Raw genomic sequence first — 15,939 nt, 5'->3', positions numbered from 1 at the left:
CCGTTATCAAACACACATGCACAAGATTATATCTAGTGACTATCTACCGAACACGGTGCGACTAGCGCCTCACTAAACATGTGGCAGATAATCAGAAATAAGTATCGATGATAAAATTATCTATTAAAATAACATTTTTAATAATTCAAATAATTTTCATAATCCATAATATTCGATCAATGTATCTGCATTCTAAGTGCCCTTTTTCTATCCATAACATTCAATCAATGTATCCATAACCTTCTGTCAATGTAGTTGCATACTAAATATCCTTTTTGTATCCATAACATTCGGTCAATGTATCTGCATACTAAATGCCCTTTTTGTTTGATTTTGGACATTTTTTAGAGTAATTCTTCATTACTACATGTGTCTCTACATCTTTCAATTAATCTTTGAGCTTTTTTTTTATAAGTGGCTAAGTCTCTTGGGAAGGTATTGATGACACCACCTTTCTACCTTACCCTTTAATGAACACAAAAGGTAATCCAAATAACTCTCTTCAATCCCGTTAAGTTGTGTCCACTTTTAGAATGCTTGCATTTGTACTTTTGTATCCCATTTAAGTATTGGACTCACCATTTTGATTGTCCCTTAACTGGATTTTGTTTTCTTGTTCTCATCTATGCAAAGTAGAAGAATCGAGGGTGACTATCCCCTCGCTCATGTCTTCTTGAATTTTTTTCTTATGAACTGGATAAGTGTGTGACGAAGGTCCAAACCTTGGGGTTAAGCCTCAAAGGGAAATCTAGTCAATGGTTTCAATCACTAAGATTGTTGGCCAATGATGAGATTTAGAAGCTCATAAATTATAGATTTACTTATAAAAATGAAGCATATAGAATGATTTTTATAATTATGCACCATATTTTTTAACATCTACTCAATCTAAGGTTTCCTTAAAAAGAATATTTTGGAACCTTACTTTTGAATCTTACACTAAATCATTGTAGTTTTAGGTTTAGTTTTATTTACATTGCAATTGAGCAGAGATTACATAGCATATTTCACCTATCCTCTTCCACCAGACAAAGGAAGAGTGGCTCCAAGATACATGGTATCCTAGTTGCATACAGGCTTTCATCATTGCTTGAGTAGTGCATTCTTTTGGGGGCCGCTTCTCCAAGATTTGCTTTCCTATCCACACCTTCACCACTGGTCCAGTCCCCAGGGGGTTTTCTATGAAGGCTACAAAAGTAAAGGAGGGGTGTTTGACTTTTCGGTACCATCTTCTAGTCTTTGGCCCAAATTTTGGGGAGCTTTGCCTTCACTTCATACCTTGGATACCCCTGTGCGAGGAACGTGCCCCGCTCGATTGAGCATGCACGCGAGAATTAAAAGGTCATGTCGCTCACTCACCTCAAGAGTAGAGTTGTCTCCCTTAGCTATATTGTTAATTGTATTTCTAAGTATGCAAGGTTTATTGGTTTTCCTTGTCTATTGTTCCCACTGCAGAAGCAGCTTTAGCTTTTCTAGGGAGGACAACGATAGCAAACATGATTTTATAACTTATATAAAGAATAATATAGCATGTGAATAATAATGACCAGTCTAATGATGTTTGAGAGGCTTTCCCTGTTTTTGGGGGAGGTGGTAAGTGACACCAACTTTGGTTGAAACGTGGCGCATGCGTATATAAGGAGACCACAAATTCTATTAGACCGGGAAAAACGTGGCGCATGCGTATATAAGGAGACCACAAATTCTATTAGACCGGGAATGTACGCACGATGTGCATGTTACTGGGCGCGAGAGAGACAAGGTTGTGTTGAAGCGGAACTAGAATATTAGTCGGATAGTTATGAGACTTCGTGACAAAGTTCGATTGTGCACACCAGTTCATGAGACTTCGGTCTGCCGACGAGATATTTCTCTCTCATACTCATCCAGCCGGGGAGAGCTCTTTCTCCGCTAATCGCTTGCCCTCAGTAGCCGTCGTCCAGTAAGTCCTCAGTACGAGCACGTTAATCTCTCTGTATGATTTATATACCATACTATTGTATGGTTATATATCTGTATAATTATATTCTAACGCACATATATTGAATTTAGTCCGAAGTCGATATAGTATAGTTCGCATAATTTATACACTTTCTCCACACAAATTATATCGAGAGAACATTTTGTTGGTGGCCATAATGTTATATTATATTTATATTTATATAATATTGACAGCAGCACTAGTTGTGTGATGGAATCGGAGGCGTCCTCTCAGGAAAACGGAGGCACTAGTAGTACTGACTAGTCGTAGGCAAGACTAGTAATTGGGAGGCCTGCTGCTAGCGCATTATAAAAGCAAGCAGCGCTGCGCCCCTCTAATACAGCACAGCCAGCCATATCATAATTAAGCCACCCCTTGGGCTGATCTACACACAGCGAGCGCAGTACTGTTCCAAATTATAGTAGCCTCTTGCCTGCTCTGCTCGTCTCGTCTCCTCTCCTGCGCTAGCTAGCTCGCCGCCGCCATGCCGATCTCCACCACCAATGGCGCCGCATGCAAAGCCAAATTAGCCAAAGCCCAAGCCGATGGCCCTGCCAGCGTGCTCGCCATGGGCAGCGCCACCCCTCCGCACCTCTTCAAGCAGCACGAGTACCCGGACTTCTACTTCAACGTCACCAACAGCAACCACATGACCGACCTCAAGCAAAAGTTCCAGCGCATTTGTAAGCCCCCTCATATATACTAATATATAATTGCAATAATACTGTATAATAATATGCCGGTGAGACGCAACTCCAAGCTAACGTTGCTCTCTCTGTACACACTACGTACTACTCCAGGTGACAGATCAGGCATCCAGAAGAGGCACATGTACCTGAACGAGGAGATTCTGCGGGCCAACCCGAGCATGTGCGACTTCTGGGGCCAGTCCTTGGATGCGAGGCAAGAGCACATGGTGGAGGAGATACCCAGGCTTGGTGGGGAAGCTGCCCTCAAGGCGTTGGAGGAGTGGGGCCGCCCCAAGTCCTGCATCACCCACCTTGTCTTCTGCTCAACGGGCGGCATGGACTTGCCCGGGGCGGACTGGGCTCTCACCAAGCGTCTGGGTTTGCGCCACAATATCAAGAGGCTGATGCTGTACTCGCAGGGCTGCTTTGGTGGAGGCACGGCCCTCCGCATGGCCACGGAGCTGGCCGAGAACAACAAGGGCGCACGCGTGCTAGTGGTCTGCAGTGAGATCACCGTGGTGACCTTTCGTGGGCCTAATGAGACCCATATCGACAGCCTTGTGGGTCAGGCTTTGTTCAGCGACGGTGCGTCCGCCCTCATCGTCGGCTCCGACCCCATCGCTCACGTGGAGAAGCCCTGGTTTCAGGTTCACTGGACCGGCTCCTACATCTTGCCCGACAGTGATGGTGCCATCCAAGGCCACTGGAAGCAAATCGGCCTCACATTCCACCTCCACAAAACCGTTCCACAGCTTGTCTCTCAGAACCTGCCTGCCGTCTTGCAAGATGCCCTGGATAATGTCCATGATGATGATGGCCATGCCCCTAGCCCCAATGACATCTTCTGGATCACGCACCCAGGTGGCCCCGCCATTCTCAACCAAATGGAGCAGGCACTCAAGCTCAAACCAGAGAAACTCGCAGCCACTAGACAAGTGCTCGCTGAATGCGGCAACATGTCCAGCGCTTGTGTTTTCTTCATCATGGAGCAGATGCGGCGCAACTCTTTGGAAAAGAAGCTCGCCACTTCTGGCGAGGGATTCGATTGGGGGGTGCTCGTCAGCTTTGGCCCGGGTGTGACTTGCGAGGCTCTTCTCCTTAAGAGCCTCCCCCTTGCTTAAACTACTCGGCTGGAAATGAAAATATGAGAGGATTTTACCCTAGGAAGATTTAGGCCCAGGCACCTTCATTCATTCTAGTTTTCCTTGAATAAAGATACACCTAGAAAGGCTATGGCATGTGGGCACTCGTAGAGTTGGTTGGGTCTATTGCAAGATGATGATTAGTAGCGTGTGTGGTTCATCTTCTTGGCATTTCTACGTTCTTTCCGGCCCATGATAACATGTCTTCTTCTTGCCATTTCTACTAAGTCTCTATATGTGTGCCCTCTTATCATATAAGAGACATATTGAATTTCATAATTATAAAATTTCTTGTTTTTAGTATTTATCTCATGGAGATGCTATGAATTTTGTAAAGAAGGATTAATATTATCATGAGAGAGAGAGAGAGAGAGAGAGAGAGAGAGCATGCCGTGTCAGGAGCATCAATATAGAATCCATTTTCCTTCGCTAAAGTCATATTATCTAGGTTGACAGGTCCTAAAATCTTGAGCACACGGCAGTGGGCACTCTCTTGCTTTGAACGCTATTCCTTGCCATGCTACATCTTATAGTATTTGTAATAACATGCCCAATCAATTTACACTCCACTTTCTCTTATTTCTCTTCTTTCTTCTTTTTCTTTACATTCAGAGAGGAAGAAGAATAGAACATTTTATGTTTCTTCTACCTCGACTTCTCATCAAGAATAAGATAATAAGACATAAAAAGAACAAGAAAAGAGAAACTTACCAATGGATAAAGAGATATTGCAAGTCCCTACTGGATAATAAACACACTAAGAACCTTATTTTTGAGAAAATAAAAATAAAGCCTAACAAAAAAGATAGAAGCTTAAGCCCAAAATATAATTTACTTAACGAGATTGTTTCTTATTGTGTAAATAACTTAAAGTATATAATTGAGAGATGAATGGTGTTGCATAGAGGAATAATTGATACATTTTACAAATTGCTAAAGCCATGTTGGAACAAAAATGTATGCTCATTATTGGGCAAAAGCTTGCAATTATGGTGTGTTTGAAGTATGGATGTGACGTTGAAGATATAGAATGATGGAGATCAATGTGTATAGGTACTAAGAAGAGGGTCACTCATTTAGAGGTTAGCTTATGATACCTTTCTATCTCCACATTACGCTTTTATGGTAGCTATATCATAATGGAATGAACTTGATTTTCTCAGAAGTGCTAAAGAATGGAAAAATATTATAAATGAGGAGATTAGTGTGAATTTATTTTATCAAGTACATGTAAGTAGAATTAACTCGAGTAGATTTGGCAAGTCATATGAGTTTTAAAGCCTATATAAACAACTCATTCCTTTGTATACACATACAAGGATTTTTATCAAATACAGAAATGATCTTCTTTTTGTGGGCATGTCATTTGATGCTTGCTCAAACACGTGTGCATTCTTGGCTCATTAATCAAGTCATTAGCCTCTTCATAATTATCTCTTAATCCCCTCATTAATTATATCCATCACACTATTGTTGCATCAATTTTATGTCTAAGGGTTTAGAGTAAAGTCTTGTGGGTTTTTGGTGGATTTTGTCTTTGAATTCTTTGGAGAGAGCGTGAGAAGCGAGTATCCTTGTAGGCAGATATAGTAGCTTCCTTTAGAAAAAATTTTCAATAGGCTTTCAGGGAGAGTGGAGCTTCAACAAGTAGTTGAGATTTAGTACTTAAAGAGGCATAATCTTGAGAGAGCGAGGTAAGATTTCAATGACAAGTTGCATTCCATTCTTTCTTCTCTATGAATGAGTAGAGTTTTACATAGGTATAAAGGGGGCTCAAACATAGGTTTACTTGACTAAAGTGTATATTCTACATTTGAATTTCTTGATTCAAAATCTGTGGGAAAATTTGTCTCTTTATAGTCTAATCCTCCATGACATATATGTTTGGGAGGTCGATGTGACTTATGAAACTCCTTCTACATCTACATGAGTTTTAACAAATTTGTCAAATTTTCAAGACGTACTCACTACCTTCATCACTTCTCAAGACTTTGAACTTATAATTACATTAGTTTTCTATAAATTTTTTAAATTCAACAAACTTCTTAGAAGCTTCACTTTTATGTTTAACGGATTAGATCCATAACGTCCTTGCGCAATCATGAATTGAGGTGATATAATAATAAGATCCACCAATGCTTGGTATTTTTTTTTGTTGGATCCCGTATCTTTTTAAGCCTTAACTAATGAGAAAAAGTGTAGCCTTCATACTTCATTTAATTTCCAACAAACATGGACTGATAATGTTGGACAAGTCCTTATCTTTGAAGTTAGCTAGTCCTTCTACCTTCATACATTTGTATGACCCAATATCTTATGCCATTGCTCAAACTTTGGTAGACTATTGTTCTTTACATAAGAGCACACTTTGTGCTATAAAATAACATCCAAAACAAACATTATACCATCTTTGTTAGCTTTGCCCAAAACCTTACAATTATTGTTGTGCTCTTACAGCGTGCATTCATATGAATTGAGAATAACCTCTAAATTTCATTCCTCAATCTCAGCAACTGACACAATATTTTAAATTATACTTGGAACACATAATACATCATGCAAATATTTCACAACATTATTTGAAAAATCAACTACTGTCACCTATAACAGTAATAGAATGTGTTGAGTCTTATTTTATGGACACAAATGCAAGACCCTTAATTTATTTCTTATATGAAAACCATACTTCATGAGAATTTATATGGTAAAAACACTTATCATCAAATGGCTCTTCAATTATAACACTAACCATATGTTGCATTAGAAAGTATGTGCTCCTCTCTGTCACCGTTGTTTTAAGTTGATGTTGATGCATGACTACCTTTATTAAAATTTTCTTCTCGCACATCTCTTTATCTACCCTGTTTCACATATTTTTATCTTAAAAAATAATATTTTATGACATGACCTGGCTTATAATAGTAGTGATACATTGGCCTTTGATTTCATAAATTTAAAAAACACCTCTTATATCTTGATATGCATAACATGTACCTCATTCTATTGTTGAAATTTTTAAGCTCCCCTTTTGTATCGCATTCTAAAAATCTACTCTTACTTGTTGAACATTTGAAGCTTACCTTGCCTCTTGAATTCTAAAAAGCCTACTTGTGATCCTCGGCAATTTTCAAGAATTTTAATGTTGGGTTTGATATGAGGTTTGATTAGCGCTTCCATATGAGTCAGAGCCGCTTCCTTTATTTCTTTTTCCTTTAGAATTTTTAAGGAAATGATTGCATCCTGACCATACTAATTATTATAAGACTTTGATGTACCTCCAAGAATGTGTTCTTCTCGGATCGTCTTTTATAATGAGATCCTTAAAAGTAGGTAACTCTTCTATCACCATGATAAATGAATAAAACAATATATATTCACAACAAAAGCTATTCAAGCATGCTTGAAACACAATTCTTTAATATAATTTGAGATGGAAATATTTTAGCTTTTAACATTATTCACGACTCTACTTTCAATTGCATTTTACGTGAATTGGACACACTCTTATACATGTTTGCAAGAATATCCCATAATTCTTCAACTAAATCACAATGTTCAATGTGAGGTGTGATTACTTGCCTTACATTTTGCTCATCACTGTTTTGTTCTTGTTGAGATTTTGAGATTCAAGCTGGCCATCCTTAGACAGGGAACGCCGGACAGAGAACGAGATTTATGCGCTTTGGGAGCCATGTGGTAGAACCTAAAGAGGACGAGATTCACAAAGAGGCATACCCGAGGATAGCCGCGATGTCTAGTGGGTGAGGTTGGGTGGACGGGCATCGGAGAAAGCCCTAGATTGGCTGGATTTTGGTCAGTATGACTAACCATGTTGTCGAGCATGGTGATGATGATAGAGTCTTAAGATAGACACATACATTGTGATTGATTGAGATGCTATGCTGTAATTGATAGAGATTTATATCATGTGAATGTTTGTTTGAGATTACATGATTCTTTGGTTATGTGATAAGAATCTTAGATATGCATGCATGCTTGTTTGCTATTTGAGAAGGTTGATTTGATTGTATTGCTGTAGAAACATCAGGATTAAATAAGTTTAATGTTTTCTTAGATGAAGTTGTAAGATTAAGATATGGTTAGAATTTGGGTACGTTTCATCCGTTATCAAACACACATGCACAAGATTATATCTAGTGACTATCTACCAAACACGGTGCGACCAGCACCTCACTAACCATGTGGCAGATAATCAGAAATAAATATCGACGATAAAATTATCTATTAAAATAACATTTTTAATAATTCAAATAATTTTCATAATCCATAATATTCGATCAATGTATCTGCATTCTAAGTGCCCTTTTTCTATCCATAACATTCAATCAATGTATCCATAACCTTCTGTCAATGTATTTGCATACTAAATATCCTTTTTGTATCCATAACATTCGGTCAATGTATCTGCATACTAAATGCCCTTTTTGTTTGATTTTGGACATTTTTTAGAGTAATTCTTCATTACTACATGTGTCTCTACATCTTTCAATTAATCTTTGAGCTTTTTTTTATAAGTGGCTAAGTCTCTTGGGAAGGTATTGATGACACCACCTTTCTACCTTACCCTTTAATGAACACAAAAGGTAATCCAAATAACTCTCTTCAATCCCGTTAAGTTGTGTCCACTTTTAGAATGCTTGCATTTGTACTTTTGTATCCCATTTAAGTATTGGACTCACCATTTTGATTGTCCCTTAACTGGATTTTGTTTTCTTGTTCTCATCTATGCAAAGTAGAAGAATCGAGGGTGACTATCCCCTCGCTCATGTCTTCTTGAATTTTTTTCTTATGAACTGGATAAGTGTGTGACGAAGGTCCAAACCTTGGGGTTAAGCCTCAAAGGGAAATCTAGTCAATGGTTTCAATCACTAAGATTGTTGGCCAATGATGAGATTTAGAAGCTCATAAATTATAGATTTACTTATAAAAATGAAGCATATAGAATGATTTTTATAATTATGCACCATATTTTTTAACATCTACTCAATCTAAGGTTTCCTTAAAAAGAATATTTTGGAACCTTACTTTTGAATCTTACACTAAATCATTGTAGTTTTAGGTTTAGTTTTATTTACATTGCAATTGAGCAGAGATTACATAGCATATTTCACCTATCCTCTTCCACCAGACAAAGGAAGAGTGGCTCCAAGATACATGGTATCCTAGTTGCATACAGGCTTTCATCATTGCTTGAGTAGTGCATTCTTTTGGGGGCCGCTTCTCCAAGATTTGCTTTCCTATCCACACCTTCACCACTGGTCCAGTCCCCAGGGGGTTTTCTATGAAGGCTACAAAAGTAAAGGAGGGGTGTTTGACTTTTCGGTACCATCTTCTAGTCTTTGGCCCAAATTTTGGGGAGCTTTGCCTTCACTTCATACCTTGGATACCCCTGTGCGAGGAACGTGCCCCGCTCGATTGAGCATGCACGCGAGAATTAAAAGGTCATGTCGCTCACTCACCTCAAGAGTAGAGTTGTCTCCCTTAGCTATATTGTTAATTGTATTTCTAAGTATGCAAGGTTTATTGGTTTTCCTTGTCTATTGTTCCCACTGCAGAAGCAGCTTTAGCTTTTCTAGGGAGGACAACGATAGCAAACATGATTTTATAACTTATATAAAGAATAATATAGCATGTGAATAATAATGACCAGTCTAATGATGTTTGAGAGGCTTTCCCTGTTTTTGGGGGAGGTGGTAAGTGACACCAACTTTGGTTGAAACGTGGCGCATGCGTATATAAGGAGACCACAAATTCTATTAGACCGGGAAAAACGTGGCGCATGCGTATATAAGGAGACCACAAATTCTATTAGACCGGGAATGTACGCACGATGTGCATGTTACTGGGCGCGAGAGAGACAAGGTTGTGTTGAAGCGGAACTAGAATATTAGTCGGATAGTTATGAGACTTCGTGACAAAGTTCGATTGTGCACACCAGTTCATGAGACTTCGGTCTGCCGACGAGATATTTCTCTCTCATACTCATCCAGCCGGGGAGAGCTCTTTCTCCGCTAATCGCTTGCCCTCAGTAGCCGTCGTCCAGTAAGTCCTCAGTACGAGCACGTTAATCTCTCTGTATGATTTATATACCATACTATTGTATGGTTATATATCTGTATAATTATATTCTAACGCACATATATTGAATTTAGTCCGAAGTCGATATAGTATAGTTCGCATAATTTATACACTTTCTCCACACAAATTATATCGAGAGAACATTTTGTTGGTGGCCATAATGTTATATTATATTTATATTTATATAATATTGACAGCAGCACTAGTTGTGTGATGGAATCGGAGGCGTCCTCTCAGGAAAACGGAGGCACTAGTAGTACTGACTAGTCGTAGGCAAGACTAGTAATTGGGAGGCCTGCTGCTAGCGCATTATAAAAGCAAGCAGCGCTGCGCCCCTCTAATACAGCACAGCCAGCCATATCATAATTAAGCCACCCCTTGGGCTGATCTACACACAGCGAGCGCAGTACTGTTCCAAATTATAGTAGCCTCTTGCCTGCTCTGCTCGTCTCGTCTCCTCTCCTGCGCTAGCTAGCTCGCCGCCGCCATGCCGATCTCCACCACCAATGGCGCCGCATGCAAAGCCAAATTAGCCAAAGCCCAAGCCGATGGCCCTGCCAGCGTGCTCGCCATGGGCAGCGCCACCCCTCCGCACCTCTTCAAGCAGCACGAGTACCCGGACTTCTACTTCAACGTCACCAACAGCAACCACATGACCGACCTCAAGCAAAAGTTCCAGCGCATTTGTAAGCCCCCTCATATATACTAATATATAATTGCAATAATACTGTATAATAATATGCCGGTGAGACGCAACTCCAAGCTAACGTTGCTCTCTCTGTACACACTACGTACTACTCCAGGTGACAGATCAGGCATCCAGAAGAGGCACATGTACCTGAACGAGGAGATTCTGCGGGCCAACCCGAGCATGTGCGACTTCTGGGGCCAGTCCTTGGATGCGAGGCAAGAGCACATGGTGGAGGAGATACCCAGGCTTGGTGGGGAAGCTGCCCTCAAGGCGTTGGAGGAGTGGGGCCGCCCCAAGTCCTGCATCACCCACCTTGTCTTCTGCTCAACGGGCGGCATGGACTTGCCCGGGGCGGACTGGGCTCTCACCAAGCGTCTGGGTTTGCGCCACAATATCAAGAGGCTGATGCTGTACTCGCAGGGCTGCTTTGGTGGAGGCACGGCCCTCCGCATGGCCACGGAGCTGGCCGAGAACAACAAGGGCGCACGCGTGCTAGTGGTCTGCAGTGAGATCACCGTGGTGACCTTTCGTGGGCCTAATGAGACCCATATCGACAGCCTTGTGGGTCAGGCTTTGTTCAGCGACGGTGCGTCCGCCCTCATCGTCGGCTCCGACCCCATCGCTCACGTGGAGAAGCCCTGGTTTCAGGTTCACTGGACCGGCTCCTACATCTTGCCCCACAGTGATGGTGCCATCCAAGGCCACTGGAAGCAAATCGGCCTCACATTCCACCTCCACAAAACCGTTCCACAGCTTGTCTCTCAGAACCTGCCTGCCGTCTTGCAAGATGCCCTGGATAATGTCCATGATGATGATGGCCATGCCCCTAGTCCCAATGACATCTTCTGGATCACGCACCCAGGTGGCCCCGCCATTCTCAACCAAATGGAGCAGGCACTCAAGCTCAAACCCGAGAAACTCGCAGCCACTAGACAAGTGCTCGCTGAATACGGCAACATGTCCAGCGCTTGTGTTTTCTTCATCATGGAGCACATGCGGCGCAACTCTTTGGAAAAGAAGCTCGCCACTTCTGGCGAGGGATTCGATTGGGGGGTGCTCGTCAGCTTTGGCCCGGGTGTGACTTGCGAGGCTCTTCTCCTTAAGAGCCTCCCCCTTGCTTAAACTACTCGGCTGGAAATGAAAATATGAGAGGATTTTACCCTAGGAAGATTTAGGCCCATGCACCTTCATTCATTCTAGTTTTCCTTGAATAAAGATACACCTAGAAAGGCTATGGCATGTGGGCACTCGTAGAGTTGGTTGGGTCTATTGCAAGATGATGATTAGTAGCGTGTGTGGTTCATCTTCTTGGCATTTCTACGTTCTTTCCGGCCCATGATAACATGTCTTCTTCTTGCCATTTCTACTAAGTCTCTATATGTGTGCCCTCTTATCATATAAGAGACATATTGAATTTCATAATTATAAAATTTCTTGTTTTTAGTATTTATCTCATGGAGATGCTATGAAATTTGTAAAGAAGGATTAATATTATCATGACAGAGAGAGAGAGAGAGAGACAGAGAGAGAGAGAGAGAGAGAGCATGCCGTGTCAGGAGCATCAATATAGAATCCATTTTCCTTCGCTAAAGTCATATTATCTAGGTTGATAGGTCCTAAAATCTTGAGCACACGGCAGTGGGCACTCTCTTGCTTTGAACGCTATTCCTTGCCATGCTACATCTTATAGTATTTGTAATAACATGACCAATCAATTTACACTCCTCTTTCTCTTATTTCTCTTCTTTCTTCTTTTTCTTTACATTCAAAGAGGAAGAAGAATAGAACATTTTATGTTTCTTCTACCTCGACTTCTCATCAAGAATAAGATAATAAGACATAAAAAGAACAAGAAAAGAGAAACTTACCAATGGATAAAGAGATATTGCAAGTCCCTACTGGATAATAAACACACTTAGAACCTTATTTTTGAGAAAATAAAAATAAAGCCTAACAAAAAAGATAGAACCTTAAGCCCAAAATATAATTTACTTAACGAGATTGTTTCTTATTGTGTAAATAACTTAAAGTATATAATTGAGAGATGAATGGTGTTGCATAGAGGAATAATTGATACATTTTACAAATTGCTAAAGCCATGTTGGAACAAAAATGTATGCTCATTATTGGGCAAAAGCTTGCAATTATGGTGTGTTTGAAGTATGGATGTGACGTTGAAGATATAGAATGATGGAGATCAATGTGTATAGGTACTAAGAAGAGGGTCACTCATTCAGAGGTTAGCTTATGATACCTTTCTATCTCCACATTACGCTTTTATGGTAGCTATATCATAATGGAATGAACTTGATTTTCTCAGAAGTGCTAAAGAATGGAAAAATATTATAAATGAGGAGATTAGTGTGAATTTATTTTATCAAGTACATGTAAGTAGAATGAACTCGAGTAGATTTGGCAAGTCATATGAGTTTTAAAGCCTATATAAACAACTCATTCCTTTGTATACACATACAAGGATTTTTATCAAATACAGAAATGATCTTCTTTTTGTGGGCATGTCTTTTGATGCTTGCTCAAACACGTGTGCATTCTGGGCTCATTAATCAAGTCATTAGCCTCTTCATAATTATCTCTTAATCCCCTCATTAATTATATCCATCACACTATTGTTGCATCAATTTTATGTCTGAGGGTTTAGAGTAAAGTCTTGTGGGTTTTTGGTGGATTTTGTCTTTGAATTCTTTGGAGAGAGCGTGAGAAGCGAGTATCCTTGTAGGCAGATATAGTAGCTTCCTTGAGAAAAAAATTTCAATAGGCTTTCAAGGAGAGTGGAGCTTCAACAAGTAGTTGAGATTTAGTACTTAAAGAGGCATAATCTTGAGAGAGCGAGGTAAGATTTCAATGACAAGTTGCATTCCATTCTTTCTTCTCTATGAATGAGTAGAGTTTTACGTAGGTATAAAGGGGGCTCAAACATAGGTTTACTTGACTAAAGTGTATATTCTACATTTGAATTTCTTGATTCAAAATCTGTGGGAAATTTTGTCTCTTTATATTCTAGTCCTCCATGACATATATGTTTGGGAGGTCGATGTGACTTATGAAACTCCTTCTACATCTACATGAGTTTTAACAAATTTGTCAAATTTTCAAGACGTAGTCACTACCTTCATCACTTCTCAAGACTTGAACTTATAATTACATTAGTTTTCTATAAATTTTTTAAATTCAACAAACTTCTTAGAAGCTTCACTTTTATGTTTAACTGATTAGATCCATAACGTCCTTGCGCAATCATGAATTGAGGTGATATAATAATGAGATCCACCAATGCTTGGCATTTTTTTTGTTGGATCCCGTATCTTTTTAAGCCTTAACTAATGAGAAAAAGTGTAGCCTTAATACTTCATTCAATTTCCAACAAACATGGACTGATAATGTTGGACAAGTCCTTATCTTTGAAGTTAGCTAGTCGTTCTATCTTCATACATTTGTATGACCCAATATCTTATGCCATCGCTCAAACTTTGGTAGACTATTGTTCTTTACATAAGAGCACACTTTGTGCTATAAAATAACATCCAAAATAAACATTATACCATCTGTGTTAGCTTTGCCCAAAACCTTACAATTATTGTTGTGCTCTTACAGCGTGCTTTCATATGAATTGAGAATAACCTCTAAATTTCATTCCTCAATCTCACCAACTGACACAATATTTTAAATTATACTTGGAACACACAATACATCATGCAAATATTTCACAACATTATTTGAAAAATCAACTACTGTCACCTATAACAGTAATAGAATGTGTTGAGTCTTATTTTATGGACACAAATGCAAGACCCTTAATTTATTTCTTATATGAAAACCATACTTCATGAGAATTTATATGGTAAAAACACTTATCATCAAATGGCTCTTCAATTATAACACTAACCATATGTTGCATTAGAAAGTATGTGCTCCTCTCTGTCACCGTTGTTTTAAGTTGATGTTGATGCATGACTACCTTTATTAAAATTTTCTTCTCGCACATGTCTTTATCTACCCTGTTTCACATATTTTTATCTTGAAAAACAATATTTTATGACATGACTTGGCTTATAATAGTAGTGATACATTGGCCTTTGATTTCATAAATTTAAAAAACACCTCTTATATCTTGATATGCATAACATGTACCTCATTCTATTGTTGAAATTTTTAAGCTCCCCTTTTGTATCACATTCTAAAAATCTACTCTTACTTGTTGAACATTTGAAGCTTACCTTGCCTCTTGAATTCTAAAAAGCCTACTTGTGATCCTCCGCAATTTCCAAGAATTTTAATGTTGGGTTTGATATGAGGTTTGATTAGCGCTTCCATATGAGTCAGAGCCGCTTCCTTTATTTCTTTTTCCTTTAGAATTTTTAAGGAAATGATTGCATCCTGACCATACTAATTATTATAAGACTTTGATATACCTCCAAGAATGTGTTCTTCTCGGATCGTCTTTTATAATGAGATCCTTAAAAGTAGGTAACTCTTCTATCACCATGATAAATGAATAAAACAATATATATTCACAACAAAAGCTATTCAAGCATGCTTGAAACACAATTCTTTAACATAATTTGAGATGGAAATATTTTAGCTTTTAACATTATTCACGACTCTACTTTCAATTGCATTTTACGTGAATTGGACACACTCTTATACATGTTTGCAAGAATATCCCATAATTCTTCAACTAAATCACAATGTTCAATGTGAGGTGTGATTACTTGCCTTACATTTTGCTCATCACTGTTTTGTTCTTGAGATTCAAATTCTTGAGCTCCATGTGCTAGTGGTTGGCTAAATCGTAGGCTTCTTTAACTATTTGCTTACGTTTCCCATAATGAAGAACAAAGGGCACTGGTTTCTCCTCTATACTTGTCACTGTGCTCCTATTTTGAATCTCTGCACATGATAATGTTTATTGTCTAGTTTCTTTATGGTGCCCCAATAAAACTTTAACATTTTAAAGATCTTTGTAAACAACTTAACATAAAAGAAAAGGCTTCAAAAAATTGACTTTCTTCACACATGCAAGTGTGGGCTTCCAAAAACATACCTCCCTCTCGCAAATCTAAGTGGGCACATTAAACTTGATCAAAACTTTTGCAAGGAAACTTTAGTGAATTAATGACATCATCAACTCACTCAATTATAGACACAAAAATTCATGCATACAAAAAACTTATTTTACATGTATAGCCCCTTCAAAACTTTTCTGCTGCTGAAAACTTCATCAGTTCATGATTTTGCACACTATATATACTACTCATAACATTATCGATTAGACATCTTAGCCAAAACATGCACTTATAAATTATCTATAAAGATTTT

The 15,939-nt window shown here is 39.1% G+C and overlaps 2 pseudogenes; both read left to right on the top strand.

Moving 5' to 3' along the window:
* Positions 1-2,465: 2,465 nt before the first annotated feature.
* LOC147640221 (chalcone synthase pseudogene) lies at positions 2,466-3,828 on the top strand (annotated as a pseudogene).
* A 6,570-nt stretch (positions 3,829-10,398) lies between these two features.
* On the top strand, positions 10,399-11,724 carry LOC147640220 (chalcone synthase pseudogene; annotated as a pseudogene).
* The last annotated feature ends 4,215 nt before the right edge of the window (positions 11,725-15,939 follow it).

This window comes from Cibotium barometz, chromosome 3 (genome assembly GCF_041138505.1).
Source record: "Cibotium barometz isolate CiBa-2024 chromosome 3, ASM4113850v1, whole genome shotgun sequence".
Lineage (NCBI taxonomy): Eukaryota > Viridiplantae > Streptophyta > Polypodiopsida > Cyatheales > Cibotiaceae > Cibotium > Cibotium barometz.
Note: the sequence above shows the minus strand (reverse complement) of the source record. Positions and strands in the feature narration are given on the sequence as shown.